The sequence below is a fragment of the Euphorbia lathyris genome, chromosome 9 (genome assembly GCF_963576675.1).
Source record: "Euphorbia lathyris chromosome 9, ddEupLath1.1, whole genome shotgun sequence".
NCBI classification, from domain to species: domain Eukaryota; kingdom Viridiplantae; phylum Streptophyta; class Magnoliopsida; order Malpighiales; family Euphorbiaceae; genus Euphorbia; species Euphorbia lathyris.
In genome coordinates, this window is record NC_088918.1 from 75,829,726 (window position 1) to 75,844,979 (window position 15,254).

A 15,254-nucleotide genomic window follows, 5' to 3' on the forward strand; every position below is an offset into this window, starting at 1 on the left:
GCGGTTTTGCATCTTTCTTAGCAAACAGATAACGTAAAGCTGCGTGATCTGTATAGATAATAACCTTAGATCCTAGCAAGTATGACCTAAACTTATCGCATGCAAATACTACGGCTAACATCTCTTTTTCTGTTGTTGTGTAATTTAACTGTGCACCGGACAATGTGTGACTCGCATAATAAATAACATGTAATTTTTTATCCTTTCTTTGACCTAAAACACATCCTACTGCTAGGTCACTTGCATCACACATAATTTCAAAAGGTAAATCCCAATCGGGTTTAGCAATTATGGGTGCACTGACTAAGGCTGTTTTCAATGTTTCAAAAGCTTTAATACAATCTTCATCAAAGTCGAAGGTTGAATCCTTCATAAGTAAATTAGTAAGTGGTTTGGAAATCACAGAGAAGTTTTTTATAAATCTTCTGTAAAAACCTGCATGTCCTAGAAAAGATCTTACTCCCTTGACAGTTGTCGGTGGGGGTAATTTTTCTATTACTGAAGTTTTTGCTCTATCCACTTCTAATCCTTTTTCAGATATTTTATGACCTAAAACAATTCATTTGTCAACCATGAAATGACATTTTTCCCAATTTAATACCAAATTCGTTTCTTCGCATCTAGAAAGAACTCTATCTAAGTTTTTTAAACATGCATCAAAAGAATCTCCATAAACTGAAAAATCATCCATGAATACTTCCATGATATCTTCGATGAAATCATTAAAAATTGCAGTCATGCAACGTTGAAAAGTCGCTGGTGCATTACATAAACCAAAAGGCATTCTTCTATATGCAAATGTTCCATAAGGACATGTGAAGGTTGTTTTATCTTGGTCATCCGGGTAAATATATATTTGAAAGAATCCGGAATAACCATCGAGAAAACAATAAAATGCATGACCGGCTATCCTTTCGATCATTTGATCGATGAAAGGTAAAGGAAAATGATATTTCCTAGTTGCCTTATTTAGGTTCCTATAATCTATACAAACCCTCCAACCGGTGGTGGTTCGCGTAGGTATTAATTCACCTTCATCATTCCTTACTACAGTTATACCTCCCTTTTTGGGTACACAATGGATTGGACTAACCCATTCACTATCCGAAATAGGATAAATGATTCCATTGTCTAAAAGTTTAGTAATCTCATTTTTGACTACTTCTTTCATGTTCGGATTTAAACGTCTTTGTCTATCCGCTTTAGGTGGCTTATCTTCTTCTAAGTGAATCCTATGCATCACAATACTAGGATTAATTCCTTTTAAATCTGATATCTGCCATCCCATACTTCCTATTCTATTTCTAACAACTCCTTTCAATTTTTCTTCTTGATTTTCTGTTAATTTGTTAGAGATGATTATAGGTAGAGTATCACTTCCGCCTAGGAAAGTGTATCTCAAATGGTTTGGTAATTCTTTAAGTTCTAATTTAGGTGGAACTATTACTGAAGGCGGCACTGGTCCATCTTCTCGAATCAAAGGCTCTGGGTCCTTATCTTCTAATTCTTCACCCATTATAGGTTTTATTATTTCTTCTCTTTGAACAATGTCATTAACACATTCCTCAATCAAATCAAGTTTCATGCAAGCAAAATCCTCCATAGGATATTTCATTGCTTGATTCATATCGAACTCGATCTTATCATCACCTATTCTTAAAACTACTTTTCCTTCCGACACATCAACTAGAGCACGTCCCGTGTTCATGAACGGTCTACCAAAGATTAGCGGACAATTAGCATCATAAACAAAATCTAAGATAACAAAATCAGTAGGAAAAATAAATTTATCAACTTTTACCAAAACGTCTTCAATTATACCATATGGTCTTTTAGTGGATTGATCCGCTAATTGCAAAACCATATTGGTACGCTTGATGTCTTCTTCTAAACCTAATTTTTCAAAAATAGATAATGGCATCAAGTTTATACTAGCTCCTAAATCGCAAAGACAACTTGGGAATTCCATATTTCCCAATGTACACGGAATGGTAAAGCATCCGGGATCTTTGAGTTTAGTAGGTAATTTGCTTGATACTATCGAACTACATTCTTCGGAAAGAGAAATGGATGAAATTCCTTCCCAACTAATCTTTTTTGAAATTAAATCTTTCAAGAATTTTCCATAGTTAGGAATTTGAGTAATTGCATCCATGAACGTTAAATTTATATGCAAATTTTTAAGTTTGTCCAAAAATGATAACAGTTGTTTATCACGGTCCTTATTTCGGACCCTGCGTGGAAAAGGTGGTTTTGGTAAATCATTTCCAGGTAAAGTTGAATTTCCGGGCATTTCCGGACCTAAGTAGTTTTTCCCCGAACGAAGAGTGATAGCCTTAACATGCTCTTTCGGGTTTTCTTCCGTTTGGCTGGGAAGACTTCCCTCTTTGCGGGATGGAATTGATTTAGCAAGTTGTCCAATTTGAACCTCCAAATTATGGATGCTAGATGATTGGTTTTTGATAAGCTGATCGAATTTATTTTCGATCCGTTTAAAACCATCGTCTTGATTACTTACCTTTCCATTCATCGCATCTATAAATTTGTCGATTTTTGAAGATAAAGTGCTAATCGTATCTCTTGTTTGATTTTGATAATTATTTACACGATACTGATTAGCATTTGCATTATTATTATTATTACCATCTTTCCAGTTAAAGTTAGGATGATTTCTCCATCCAGGATTATAAGTATTAGAATATGGGTTATTAGTTTGGTTTTGTCCTTGGACAAAATTTACCTGTTCTATCTCATTCATACCTTCGTAGTCAATGTCTCTCTGGATCGGATCATTAGGATCGCACGGTGCCATAAATTTATCAATTTTGTGCGATAAGGCAGAAAATTGGGCTTGTAACATTGCTACAGGATCAAGATTCATTATACCTTTAACCGGTGATGTACCTGAGGATGATGGTTTCGCCGTTGGTATATGTCCACGCTCTGCGGGCCACATACTGCTGTTGATCGCCATTTCCTCCAAAAGTTCTCTTGCTTGGGCGGATGTCTTTTTCATAAATAACCCACCAGACATAGCATCTAATGAACCTCTAATCGTAGGATTTAATCCATTATAGAATGTCTGCATTAAAAGTGCATCTGGCAATTGGTGGTGTGGGCATAAACGTTGAAGTTCTTTAAAACGTTCCCAAGCTTCATAAAGAGTTTCATTATCATTTTGTGTAAAAGATGTCAACTCTTTGATGACTCTTGCGGTTTTTGCTAAAGGAAAATATTTTTGTAAAAACGCTTGGGCTAATTGGTCCCAAGTTTCAAATGTTGCAGCAGGCATAGAAGTTAACCAAATTTTTGCCTTATCCTTCAAAGTGAAAGGAAAGAGGCGAAGTTTGATTGCTTCGGCTGTTACATCAGTAATTTTGAAAGTGTCACAAATTTCTAAGAAATTTGGCAAATGTGCATTAAGGTTTTCGTTAGGCAATCCGTAAAACGTTACGTTGTTTTGCAACATATTAAGCAAAGCAGGCTTAATTTCAAATTGATTTGGTTTATACGGGGTCTAACTACACTATTAGTTACACCGGCCATTCCTGGCCTAGCATAATCCATAAGTGTCGGTGGATCGGCCATAATTTCTAGCTGGTCTACTTTTGTTTTTAAGGGTGTCTTGTCTTTGTTTTTGTTGTTTTTCTTGTTTTTCTTAAGTGTTCTCTCAATTTCTGGATCAAAAGGATCTGGTGGCGTGCCCGAATTTCGTGAACTGCGCATCAACTTGAAATTGTAACACGAGCCAAACTACCTTCAAAACAAAATTGAAAGCAAATGTGTTATAAAACTGAAAATAATTAAAATATAAAAGTTGTATAAAAATAATGTATAAACCTAGATTCGAAAATAAAATGCGAAAAATAAAAATTTTGTCAAAAATTTTGGCGTATCCCCGGCAACGGCGCCAAAAACTTGTTGAGCGATTACCGCAAGTGCACGGTTTCGCTTGTAGTAATAAAAATATCGATCCCACAGAGATACGTTTTTTAACGAAAAACTTATTTTTGAATCTTTAATTTCGAACTTTGTTAGATTTATAAAATGTAAATGAAAAGTGAAAGTTGGATTAATTGAATTTAGGAAATTTATTTGATTGAATTTGTGAACTTTGAGTATTTGAAAATGTTGGAATAAGATTTTATATTTAGAATAAATCGATTGTTAGAAAGATCTTCTGATTTTAAGGGTGAATTTTACAAAACAGGAACATTTAGAACTATTAGAAAAAGGAATGAATATGTTCATTTGCATTAAGCAAAGAAAACAACTTAAACTTTGTATCGATTATGATGATGAAATAAATGACGAAACCTCTAATTAATTGGCTTTGAACGCGACAAAACCCTTTCGAGATAGTTGCCCTTACTCAAATTAACACTCTTTCGAGATGATAATTTGCCTAAGTGTTCAACAAAGTTTCATTGTAATGATTTTGAATTCAAGTGCATATTAATGAAAACACCAGCCTCACTTATATTGGATTGGTTACCATAAGTGCTGCATTACGATTTGTCGAATAGAACGGACTTTATTAGATGAAAAATAAATTGATACAAGTTTACAGAGAATAAGGAGCATCGAGTTCTTCAAGGGCGTGCAAGTGAAGGGCTTGATCGGTTCCGCTTCCTTGGGTTTCCTTAGGAGGTTGTCAGGCTCGGGGGCGAACACTTTACTCAATCTTCTCGCTGTAACTTCGTAATAGGGATTCGGTCGGCCACTACCATGATGCAAACTATAACTGGAACAATGTCTAAACGCTACTGAGTTGTATTTTAACTATAAACAATATGTGTACCTCATCTTGTTTTTGTACAGAATCTAATTTCTAACTCTCGAAATGTGTTTACTTAGAACTTCGACATAAGTTCTACGCTCTGATTTCTATAACATTTCAATATCAATATCTATATATTTCTTCTCAACATCAACCCTTTATTTATAGGTGATGAAGGGTTGAGTTTGAAGTGACGTGTCCGTTGGTTAAGAGTCGTGTCCGCTGTGAAAGGACGTCTTTATCTACTTGAACGAACGCGTTTCTTGGATTTTCAGCATGTGTTAAATGCTTGTGATGAATTTCTGCACTTACCGAGGAAGACAATCCGCGGCCGTGAATGACGTAGCACTGAGCTGAGCGATGGACGAAGGGAGAATTGGTTATACCGCGCGTGTCGCGGCCGCGGGTCTGGGATCCTCTATCGCGGCCCGGCAGGTTTCCTTTGTTCTTCGCTTTCGTTCGTGTCTTCGACTTGGCGCTTTCGATTTACGTCGTCTTTGACTCCTTTTGTAGGGTTTTTCTTCTGTTTTTGATCCTTTTTCGTTCCTATTTGGATTTTACCAAATATTTAAGTACCTTGCAAGAAAGAAAGATATTCGAAAGTAAAAGTAATCTAAACAGATATAAATAACACGAATTCGTAATAAAAATGATATAAATGTTAATGATATTTAAGGTATATTTTGGGCTTAACAGTGTTAGGATTTTCGCTAGGTAAACCGTAAAATGTTACATTATTTTACAACATATTAAGCAATGCTGGCTTAATTTCAAATTGGTTTGCAGTGATTCTAGGTCTAACGATACTATTGGTCACACCGGCCACCCTTGGCCTAGTGTAATCCATAACTGTTGGTGGGTCTGCCATAATATCTGGCTCGGTATTTGTCTTTAATGGAGTTTTGTTTTTTTTCTTGTTTTCTTGTTCTTTTTAATGGGTTTTTCAATATCTGGGTCTAACGGGTTTGGTGCAATGCCTGAACTTCGAGAACTGTGCATGAACTTGAAATCATGCACGAACCGAAACTACCTTCAAAACAGAATTTGAAAAATAAATATGTTAATAAATTAAAATTAATAAATTGCAAAAGTTAAAATAAGTATGTATAAACCTAGATTCGAGATAAAACACAAAAAAATCTAAATTTTTGTTAAAAAATTTGGTGTTCCCCGGCAACGGCGCAAAAATCTTGTTGAGCGATTTCCGCAAGTGCACGGTATACGCTTCTAGTAATAAAAGATATCGAACCCACATGGAACGCTTTTTAACTAAAACTTATTTTAATTCAGTTATATTCATGTCTTTAGGTTTAACTAAAGAAAATCGTTTAATTAATTGTATTGGTTTGGATTAATTAGGATTAGATGAGAATATTATATTAAACTTAGAGTACAATTCTGTCTTGAGAATTAATTACAAGACAGAAGCTTTCGTGTTTAGAATAAAACTAATGTATACAAACTTATTCACATTAAGCAAAGAAAGCAACTATAACTTTGGTACGATTATAAAAATGTAACAATTCATGAATTTACGCAATTAAGGGGCTTTGTGTTGGTTCCGTATAACGTGACAATATTAGTTCCAGGGGGGGTTAGGAACTATTTAAATTTTTCACGTGTGGCTGACTGTTAATTTTGAACTTAGACTTTCTCGAAGTCTTTTTGCACTTGTAAAACTGAGTAAGTTTTAGATACTGACTTAGTCAACAGGTGACTAAGACTGAATCTATCCTTGAGTAAGGAGATAGCACTTTGAGTCTATTCCTGAACTCAGCTTCTCAGTTCACTCAACTCAGCTTGTGTTCGTTTTAGCGTTTAACTAGGCAGTGTTATAGCAAGCAATAATTAAGGGAGATAAGGGTTAGAAAGATATTACTCAGCAGACGTATCCTGGTTCGGCCTCTTCGCCTACGTCCAGTCCCCGGAGATCCTTCCGAGCTTTTTGAATCCTCTACTAAGCTCTTTAAAGGTAGAGCACAAACCTTTTACAATAGAAAGCTGAGTATACAAGGGTACCTTCCTCTATACCTCTACTCACTCCTATTTCTACCGCTGAGTACTATAACCGAGTACTCAGCTTCTCCTTTCTATACTTCTAGAAATGATAAGTGTTTTTGTGCTAAACAACAATTCCTAAGACACCTTAGATGATTTAGATCACTCTAGACTTTTACACAGAATTGGAATTGGTGTAAGATTTGCTTTGCTTTTCTCACAGAACTTCGAATATCAATTTGGTCAGCGTTTCGACTTGATTGAAGATCTGCGTCGAATGAAGCATTTGTGAGGCCTATTTATAATGACACTTGAAGCACCAGTGATTTCGAATTTCGAAATAACCGTTGGAGGGAAACGGCTTCCTGTCACTTTCACTCAGTACGTGCTCAGTGTCCTCGGCCAATCACATTCTTGTATCTTTTGTCTTCGGTAGTGCTCAGCAGCTTTTCATCAGACAAAACAGAATGTCTCCACATTTATAGTAAAGTCTTCCAGACAGCTTTCTGCATCTTCTGAGCTTTACCCAAAGTAGAAATACTTTGTTTCCAAGTTTATCCTTGGCCAGCTGCTGACCTGACTATATTGTCGCACAACTCAGCAGCTTCATCTTGAAGCTTTTGGTCGAAGGTTTCTCGATCCTTCCGGATGCTGGGTTTGCGTTTTACTCGGTGTGACCTGCGTTTTGATCTTTTTGGGCCGTGAGGCTTTGACATGTTGACTTGGGCTTGACTTTCTCTTGTGGGCTTTCAGGCCATTTATCTCAATGTCTTATAAATCAAATAACTCAACATTGAACAAACACATTAGTGTGAATAAATCAAAGCATTTAAATTTAATGTGTTGGAATATTTTTATCGTTAATTTAAATAATTTTGTCAAATCAAAATCATGTGGAAAGGTGTTTCAACAAACTCCCCCATTTTGATGTTGGCAAAAATATTCAATAAGGAACTCAGTGTTGAGCTCCCCCATGATTATTGACCTTTTCATATCTTCTCAAGATTCTCCCCCGTAAGGATTGGGCTACTGACTTAGTTTTACTTTAAACATTTCAAGGTTTAATCAAGTAAGTCCAAGGTCAGTTTTCAGAGTAAGGTCGGTACTTGGATCATTCTCATTTTACTCAGTTTCGATATTAAGTTAAGCGGAAGATTAAGTTCAGATATCAGAGTTAGCTGAGAGAGTTAGTTGCAGCTGAGTAATTTTACTCAATGGCCAAGTACATGATTAATTCAATGTTGTCAAGCTTTAGTTACTTTGTTCAATTCGAATCATAAGACATGTGAGACAAATCATGAATTTAGATCAACACAGCAGACGATCATAGTGGACAGATAACACAGTTGATTTAATGAAGATACGTTAGTATGTAGCACAAAACATAACATAAGCAAATACACAAGGTTACAAATATTTATCCCCTAATGTTGACAGACACTTGGTTAGACTTGGTCTTGGGTTGAGTGTTAGGAGGGACAGCTGAAGAAATGGAACCAAGATGTTGTTTCTTTTATTGAGTTCCAGCTGGGTGTTTATCTTTCTCCCCCTTTTTGCCAGCATCAACAGGCTGAGGTACGACAGCATAAAACCTCCCTTGATCAACAACACGAGTTAGGGCAGTTGAATAGTGTTGAAGTTGAGTTGTACTTTGCTTAAGTCCATCAAAAACTTTGATTCCACCAGCCATTTCCGTTGAAGGAATTTCCATATGGGAGCTTATGACGCTGAGGATGAACTGAAGTGACTTGCCCATCCAGGTGATGGAGTCCGTCATTTTAGCATAGGATTGATGATACATCCTGAGCAATCCAGCGTCACAATGGTGGCGCTGGTTAGATTGATGGGTGACATGGTCATAAGTGGCCTTGGCAAGTTGAAAAATCTCAGATGACTTTGCCTGGTCGGTTTTCATTTCTTCACGGGAGAGGCTGAGCATGTGAATAGCTTCAGCGATTTGCTCAATAGTGCATTGAGAAGAGGATGAAACCAAGTCTCGAGTTGTAGTGAGCTCAGTACTAAGTTGAGTGAATGCTTGAGCGACTTGAGCAGACTGAGCAGCACCAGAGTTTGCCGTAGATAAGGCATTCAGCTTTCCTTCAATAGTGTCCATGTGATTCACCATATGCAGATGAAGGTTAGCCATCTTGGTAGCGAATTCCTGCTTTGGCTGTTGAGCAACCATATCAGTTAGCACACACAACAGCTCCTTAAGACTCTTGGGTTTAGTCAGAAGTTGCATTATGGTGCTCAGTTGAGCAGGCTCAGCGGAGTGACACTCAGCATCAAAGGCATGAGTTTGTTGTATATCTGCAATCAGTTCTTGAGCAGCTTGGTGAATACGCTTTCCCGGCACGGAAGAAGTGAGAAACTTTAGCGGATTAGCTGATGGGATCTCAGGAACTGAGTTCTGGTTAGCAGCAGGTGATTGCATATGTGGTTGCTCACCAGAAATGGAGGTGCCCTCTTGAATGGTTGAAGGTTGAGCTATTGGAGAGGCAGACTCAGTGTTAATCCCAGCAGCAGGAGCTGAATGGTTTGCTGATTGTTTAGGTAGAGGATTGGTTTGGACAGCAGCAATATCTGCCTGCTCAATGTCAGTATGGAGCTGAGTATTGACTTGTGGAGGAGTCAGCTCGAGATTGTCCCGAGCAGGAGTTTTCTCAAGTACTTGTTCATTTTCTGGAATAAGAGATTCTTCGATCACTTGCTCAGTGGAGGCTTGAGCATCAGTGTCGGCAGGTTTCTAACCTTGAGGAGCGTCAGCTTCGGCATGTTCCTGACTCTTAGAAATAGAGGCTTGTTTTTCCTTGACTAGCGAGGGCTTAGCAATAGGCTTGGAGAAAAAGTTGAAGTCCAAATCAGTCAAATTGACGATAGGTTCATACAGAGGTGAGTTATCCAAGATATCAAACACAAGTGGTTTGTGTGCTTTCTTTTTGATTCTTCTTTCACTTCCTCCTTGGGATTGCTTTGGGGATGGAGTTTGGTCAACTTGAATGACGTTAGAGACATCCTTAGCTAATTCTTCAGCAGCTGAGTTGCTTGAGGTATGTTTCTTTGTCTTCTTAGCAGAGACATATTGCTCTTTATCCGTTTCCTGAGCTCGCAGGAAGAAGGAGTCCTCTGGAACATCAATACCAAGAGGAATTGCATTCAGTGGTACATTTTTAGGAACCTTCTTCCTCTTTAGGGGTGGCTCAGTGTCCTCAATCACATCCTCAGTCTCTAGGACAGCAGCTGGTCGTTTCTGGGAAGGCTTAGAGGGCTTAGTTTTCTTCTTAGTTGGCTCAGTTTGAGTGGATTTTTCCATTACCACTTTAATCCTTTTTGCAGTTTGGAGTGTCGGCATAGTCTTTGTTCCAGCAGACATGACTACCTTTCTCTTTTTCCCTTTACTGGGCATCTCAACCTCATCGTCTTCTTCTAATACAGGGTCCTTTCCTTTCTTTGATTTGAAAGGAAGGTTGTGTACTAGGCCAGTAAGATTCTCAACGGTGATTTCTGTTCCCAGTATGCTTTCCTCATTCTTAAAGCTGACTTTGTGGTCCTTGAGAATCTCGGTGATGAGAGATCCCATTCGAAGTGCTCCAGTACTCCGTTGCATATCTCCGATCAGGAACACATGCATATTTAATGGTTTGTAGTTGAGCATGTGCCATAGGAAACACTGTTCGAAGTTGGATGCAGAGGATGTGGCATTTACCATAGCGCGCCTTCTAGTAGTGTTATTTTTAATGTCAAAATGTATATTACGATGATTGCGCTATGACTATGGATGTGGTCTTTCTAAGTGCTTTGTATCTACTAGACTTCACTACTTAGGGGCAAGTGTACCCCGTCGTATCAAGTAATAATCCGGTTAAGATCGGGTATCGAATCCACGGAATTTATAACTGCAAGTATTAAACGACTCGGAGCATTCCTCCGTGAGCGCTACCGTTTCATTATGATCCAACTTCCTCTTTTTGGCGAGGATTTCTTTAAGAAACTTCGCATATGTAGGCATTTGTTCCAATGCCTCCGCAAGCGGGATGTTAATGTGAAGTTTCTTAAAAATTTCCAAAAACTTGCCGTATTGGTGGTCCAATTTTTCCTTTTTAAGTCCTTGTGGAAAAGGGAGCTTCGGTACGTAAGCTCCAATTGGATCACACACATTTTTATTCTTATCCGAGGAAGTCGCGAGTTTCGGATCCGAAACGGGGTTGCTTACCACTTCTGGTTCATCACTTACATGTGGAGCGGGTGGAGTCGTGATAGGGGTCAAAAACCCCTATCTTTGGGTACGGTTTTAGGACGGTTTTTAGAGTTATTTAGTTAATAAGCAAGCGATTCTCGCATTTAAATGCTTTTGTGTGAGTTAGTTAGAAATTGGAAACATTTTATTTACTTTTCGTTGTTTAGGCTCGTTTTATGACCAATTTAGGCAAATACGGCCAAAATGGCATGCATATTATAATTCCGTTATCTTTTGAAGCTAATTGATCCGTCAAAAGTCGCACTAAACAAAGCGTTTTGCTCAAATAAGCGATTGGCGGGTCAATTTAGCCCTTGGACTAATGTTGTTTGGAGTTTATGTGCGTGTGCAGGTTAAAACATGATCAAATTTCAGGCAAAAATCGTGTCTCGGGGACCCCCCGGCAGCCGCTCGGCGAATTGAGCATCGGCACGCAGCCCGGGCGCTGCTCAGCGAGCAGCCCAGGCACTGCCCAGGCACCGCCCAGGCAGTGCCCAGGCAGTGCCCAGGCACTGTGCCTTCTCGCCGAGCAGGCTGTGCCTGCTCGCGACGAGCAGTGCCTGCTCGCCGAGCAGCTCGCCCTGCTCGGCGAGCAGACCTGCGGGAATTGGTCAAAAAGACCAATTCCGCCCCCACGAAGCCACGACGGACCCCACGACTTCCTACATCAATAAGGACACGAATTAGGTCAAGAAAAGGGCCCGAACCGCGTCTATAAATAGAGTTTTTCCAATGTAGATTAGATATCTTTCGTTTTTGTAAATTATTTAAGCTTTCCCCTTGTAATTTCTCTCCATCTTCTCCATCTTCCTCAAACTCCATTGAAGCTCCTTCAAAGCTTTCTACCGAGGAATTACTAAGGTTCATCCTTAAGATCAAGTCGCCGGCTGCAGAGTGAACAGGTTCCCTGAAAGGGATTTTTGTATCTTCTTTCATCTTTCTATGTTTGTACTCTTTGATACAGTTGTCGAACTTGTCTTATTGTATCTTGTGACAATCATCTTGCCTTTAATAATAATTTAGCTCTTGTTTTGTTCTATGATTATTATTTAATCTCTGTCCTACACTTTATTCAATTGGTTTAACTCATTCAAAAGCCCCAAAATCTAGTAGGCACATATTGCGAGCTGAATCTGACCTAGTCAGAGCATAGGAGATTGACGACCTCTTAGTTGATTAAGCGTCAATTTACTGAGCCTTAGACCTAGTTTCGGCCTTAGGGAATCACGCGCTAGGAACCTCAGGAGGGTAAGTAGGGTTAATCGCCTTGAATACAAGTGACTCAGATTAGGTTTTACTCAATAGACTTGATAATCTATCTTAATTATTATCGTTCATTCCATGTTCCTTCGAATAGTTTCATTAATGAAAGATCAATTAGGGGTAGAGTAACTTAGTTAGGGTTAGGATAACTTAGTTAGAACTAGATAATTTAGTTAGAATTAGATAACTTAACTAGGATTAGCATAAATTCAACCTAGGAGTAGCTTAATTAAACAAACCAAACTCAAAACCCCCTAAGCCTAGATAACATCCGAGACCGAGTAGCTTGATACTTGCAGAAATAAATCCTGTGGACGATAACCTGGACTTAAACCAGAAATTTATTACTTGATAACGACGGGGTACACTTATCCCTTAGTGAGGATTCTCCGGAATCCGAATCAAGTCGCCTTTGGAACCGGTGGTTGATAGGGGTATTTTACCCCTATCTTTTAGCGTGATTTACGGGTTGATTTTGGATAAAATAAATAAGTTTAATTACAAAAATAAATTGTTTTGATAAAATAAAGAAATAAAAATAAATTTCGTACTTTCAGTTAATTTTCCATGTTTTTGATTAGTTTAGGAAATGAAAACGTCAAGCTAACTCGCCTTACAAGATTTGTATTTCAGGTACGAGCAAGGAGCAAAAATCTACTCAAATACGCGGGGCGTATCATCCTTTATGCGGGGCGTGAAACATGGTGTCAGCAATAATTGCCTTATCTGCAGACGCCATGTGGAATTGACTCAGCATACGCGGGGGGTATGCCACCCTACGCGGGGCATATGGTCGGAAATAATTGGCCTAATCCTGAAAGTCAGACTGCACTGTCTCCCTGAGTCAACTCTTCGTACGTGGGGCGTATAACCATACACGTGAGGCGTACCAGGCAATTCTTCAATGATAAAAACTCAGAGACTCTTTTACGCGGGGCGTACTTCAGCTACGCACGGCGTAAAAGCCTCAATTCAAGCAATAAAACTTTAGAGACTCAAACACGCGGGGCATACTTTAGCTACACATGGCGTGCTTGAGACAACAAGACACGGAATTGGTCCACATGCAGAAGATTTCTGACGGAATGGGCATTTACGCGAGGCGTAGACCACCTCACGTGGAGCGTATCATGGGATTTCTGCACCAAATAATGTTGCTCCATACTTGTACTTTGTGAAGTTACAACATTGCTCTTGCTTGATGTCTATAAATAGGAAGCTCTTGAACTTCATTTGACACCAAGAAATAATTACACACCAGAGAGCTACTATACTTGTTTTGATTATTCTTGTAGTATAGATTCAGTTTTTGTAGCTAAACTCTCCACCTCGAGAGCTTGTTCGGTTGTTTCGGCATTCCATCGAAGTTCCGCTCCACCATTCGTCACCAAGCTCGAGAGTTCCACCTCCACGACCTAGGAGACGACTTTGAGTCCGGTTAGCTCGTACTCTCCCCTCTCTACTTGCTAATTAGCTTGTACTCTTCCTATGTATTAGGCTTGGTTGTATTCCGCATTTTCGCTTTCCATATTTATAACATATGATTTGCAATTTCCGTTTCTATATACGTGTTGATGTTTATAACTTGTTTTGATACTTGTAATTGATTATTGTGTAGGGGAACGCGATTTTCGACGCCATCCGGGCTATCTTTAGGGATTCATATAGGTGTTGCCTTACCGGAAGTGACGCTCCGAAAACCGTAGGAATTGACACACCACGGAACTTACGGGCCCTAGTTTCTGATCCCCAGCATTAGACACGCCTTGACTAGGAACCACGTAGTCTAAGTACTTCACGGGTCGGTCCAGCTACACGTAGTCATCTTTGCAAGAGTAAATTGTCAACTGAATATATTCGGAGTTATTGCATATTATAGTTATAACTTATCGTCACCCATATCATTCCTTGGAGTTTTCCGTTACATAAATCTGTCTCACCAATAGGTTAGGAGTAGTTTGTAGTTGTGTCTCACACCACCCCAAAGTAATCGCCGCTTAAATAACATACGAAACCGAGTCGTCTAATACTTGTAATTATAAATCCCATGGATTCGATACCCGGTCTTAACCGGATTATTACTTGATACGATGGGGTACACTTGCCCCTAAGTAGTCGTAGCGTCTAGTAGAGTTAAGAGTAATTTATAAAGATCACATCCATAGATATAGAGTCAGCACTCATAATATATACATCCCGTCTAGAAAACTCTACCACTAGGCGTCGCGCACATCAAGTTTTTGGCGCCGTTGCCGGGGATTTAAAATTTCTTGCAATATTAGACAAAAACGTTTTATTGTTAGTTTAAGCATTTGTAAATATTACTTTATTTTTGTGAATAATTTATTTTATTTCGTACCAATAATCTTTTCCATGGTATTATAGTTGTCATCTGTGGGACGATCTCATGGGTGACGAATGTTCGCACCAACAATCATCCTCGCAATTCGATGTGGTAATCTCTATGCTTAAAGATATTCAAGTGAGATTATCTAACAATGAGGCATATTGCAGGGATTTGGGAAATCAAATCACTAGATTGACGTCTCGTCTCGATTCAACGCGGACGAATCAATTCGAGACACCAATCCGGGTGATCAATATGTAGAGGTCGAGTTAATTGAGCCCTCTCAAGAGGAGCCCCCAAGCCATGTAGGATGTCTCAACTGCGAGGAGCCGGAAATCCTAATCGATAAGCCGGCTGTGTGCGAACCCATGGAAATAAAGCTGGAAGAGTTTGAGGTTCCATCTACATCGGAATATTGCACTCTTTTTGAACTACCAAAGGAGTAAAAAAGGGAGCAAACTAAACTCTTCAATAATTTCTGTAAATATAGTTTTTGGTTTTTGTTAAATTTCTTTGAAGCTAACAATCTGTTTTGTAGGTACAGATTGTTTATTCAAGAATTTGCATTTCTAACGCGAATGGAAGCATACACCTAGGAGGAAATGCTAAGTCGAGCTCACCGACTATAA

General features: G+C 38.9%; 1 non-coding gene across 1 annotated transcript; it reads left to right on the forward strand.

Moving 5' to 3' along the window:
• The first annotated feature begins 3,104 nt into the window (after positions 1–3,104).
• Positions 3,105–3,211, forward strand: LOC136207601 (small nucleolar RNA R71). Its single transcript, XR_010676734.1, has one exon. It is a non-coding gene; the product is annotated as a small nucleolar RNA R71 (small nucleolar RNA).
• Positions 3,212–15,254: the final 12,043 nt, after the last annotated feature.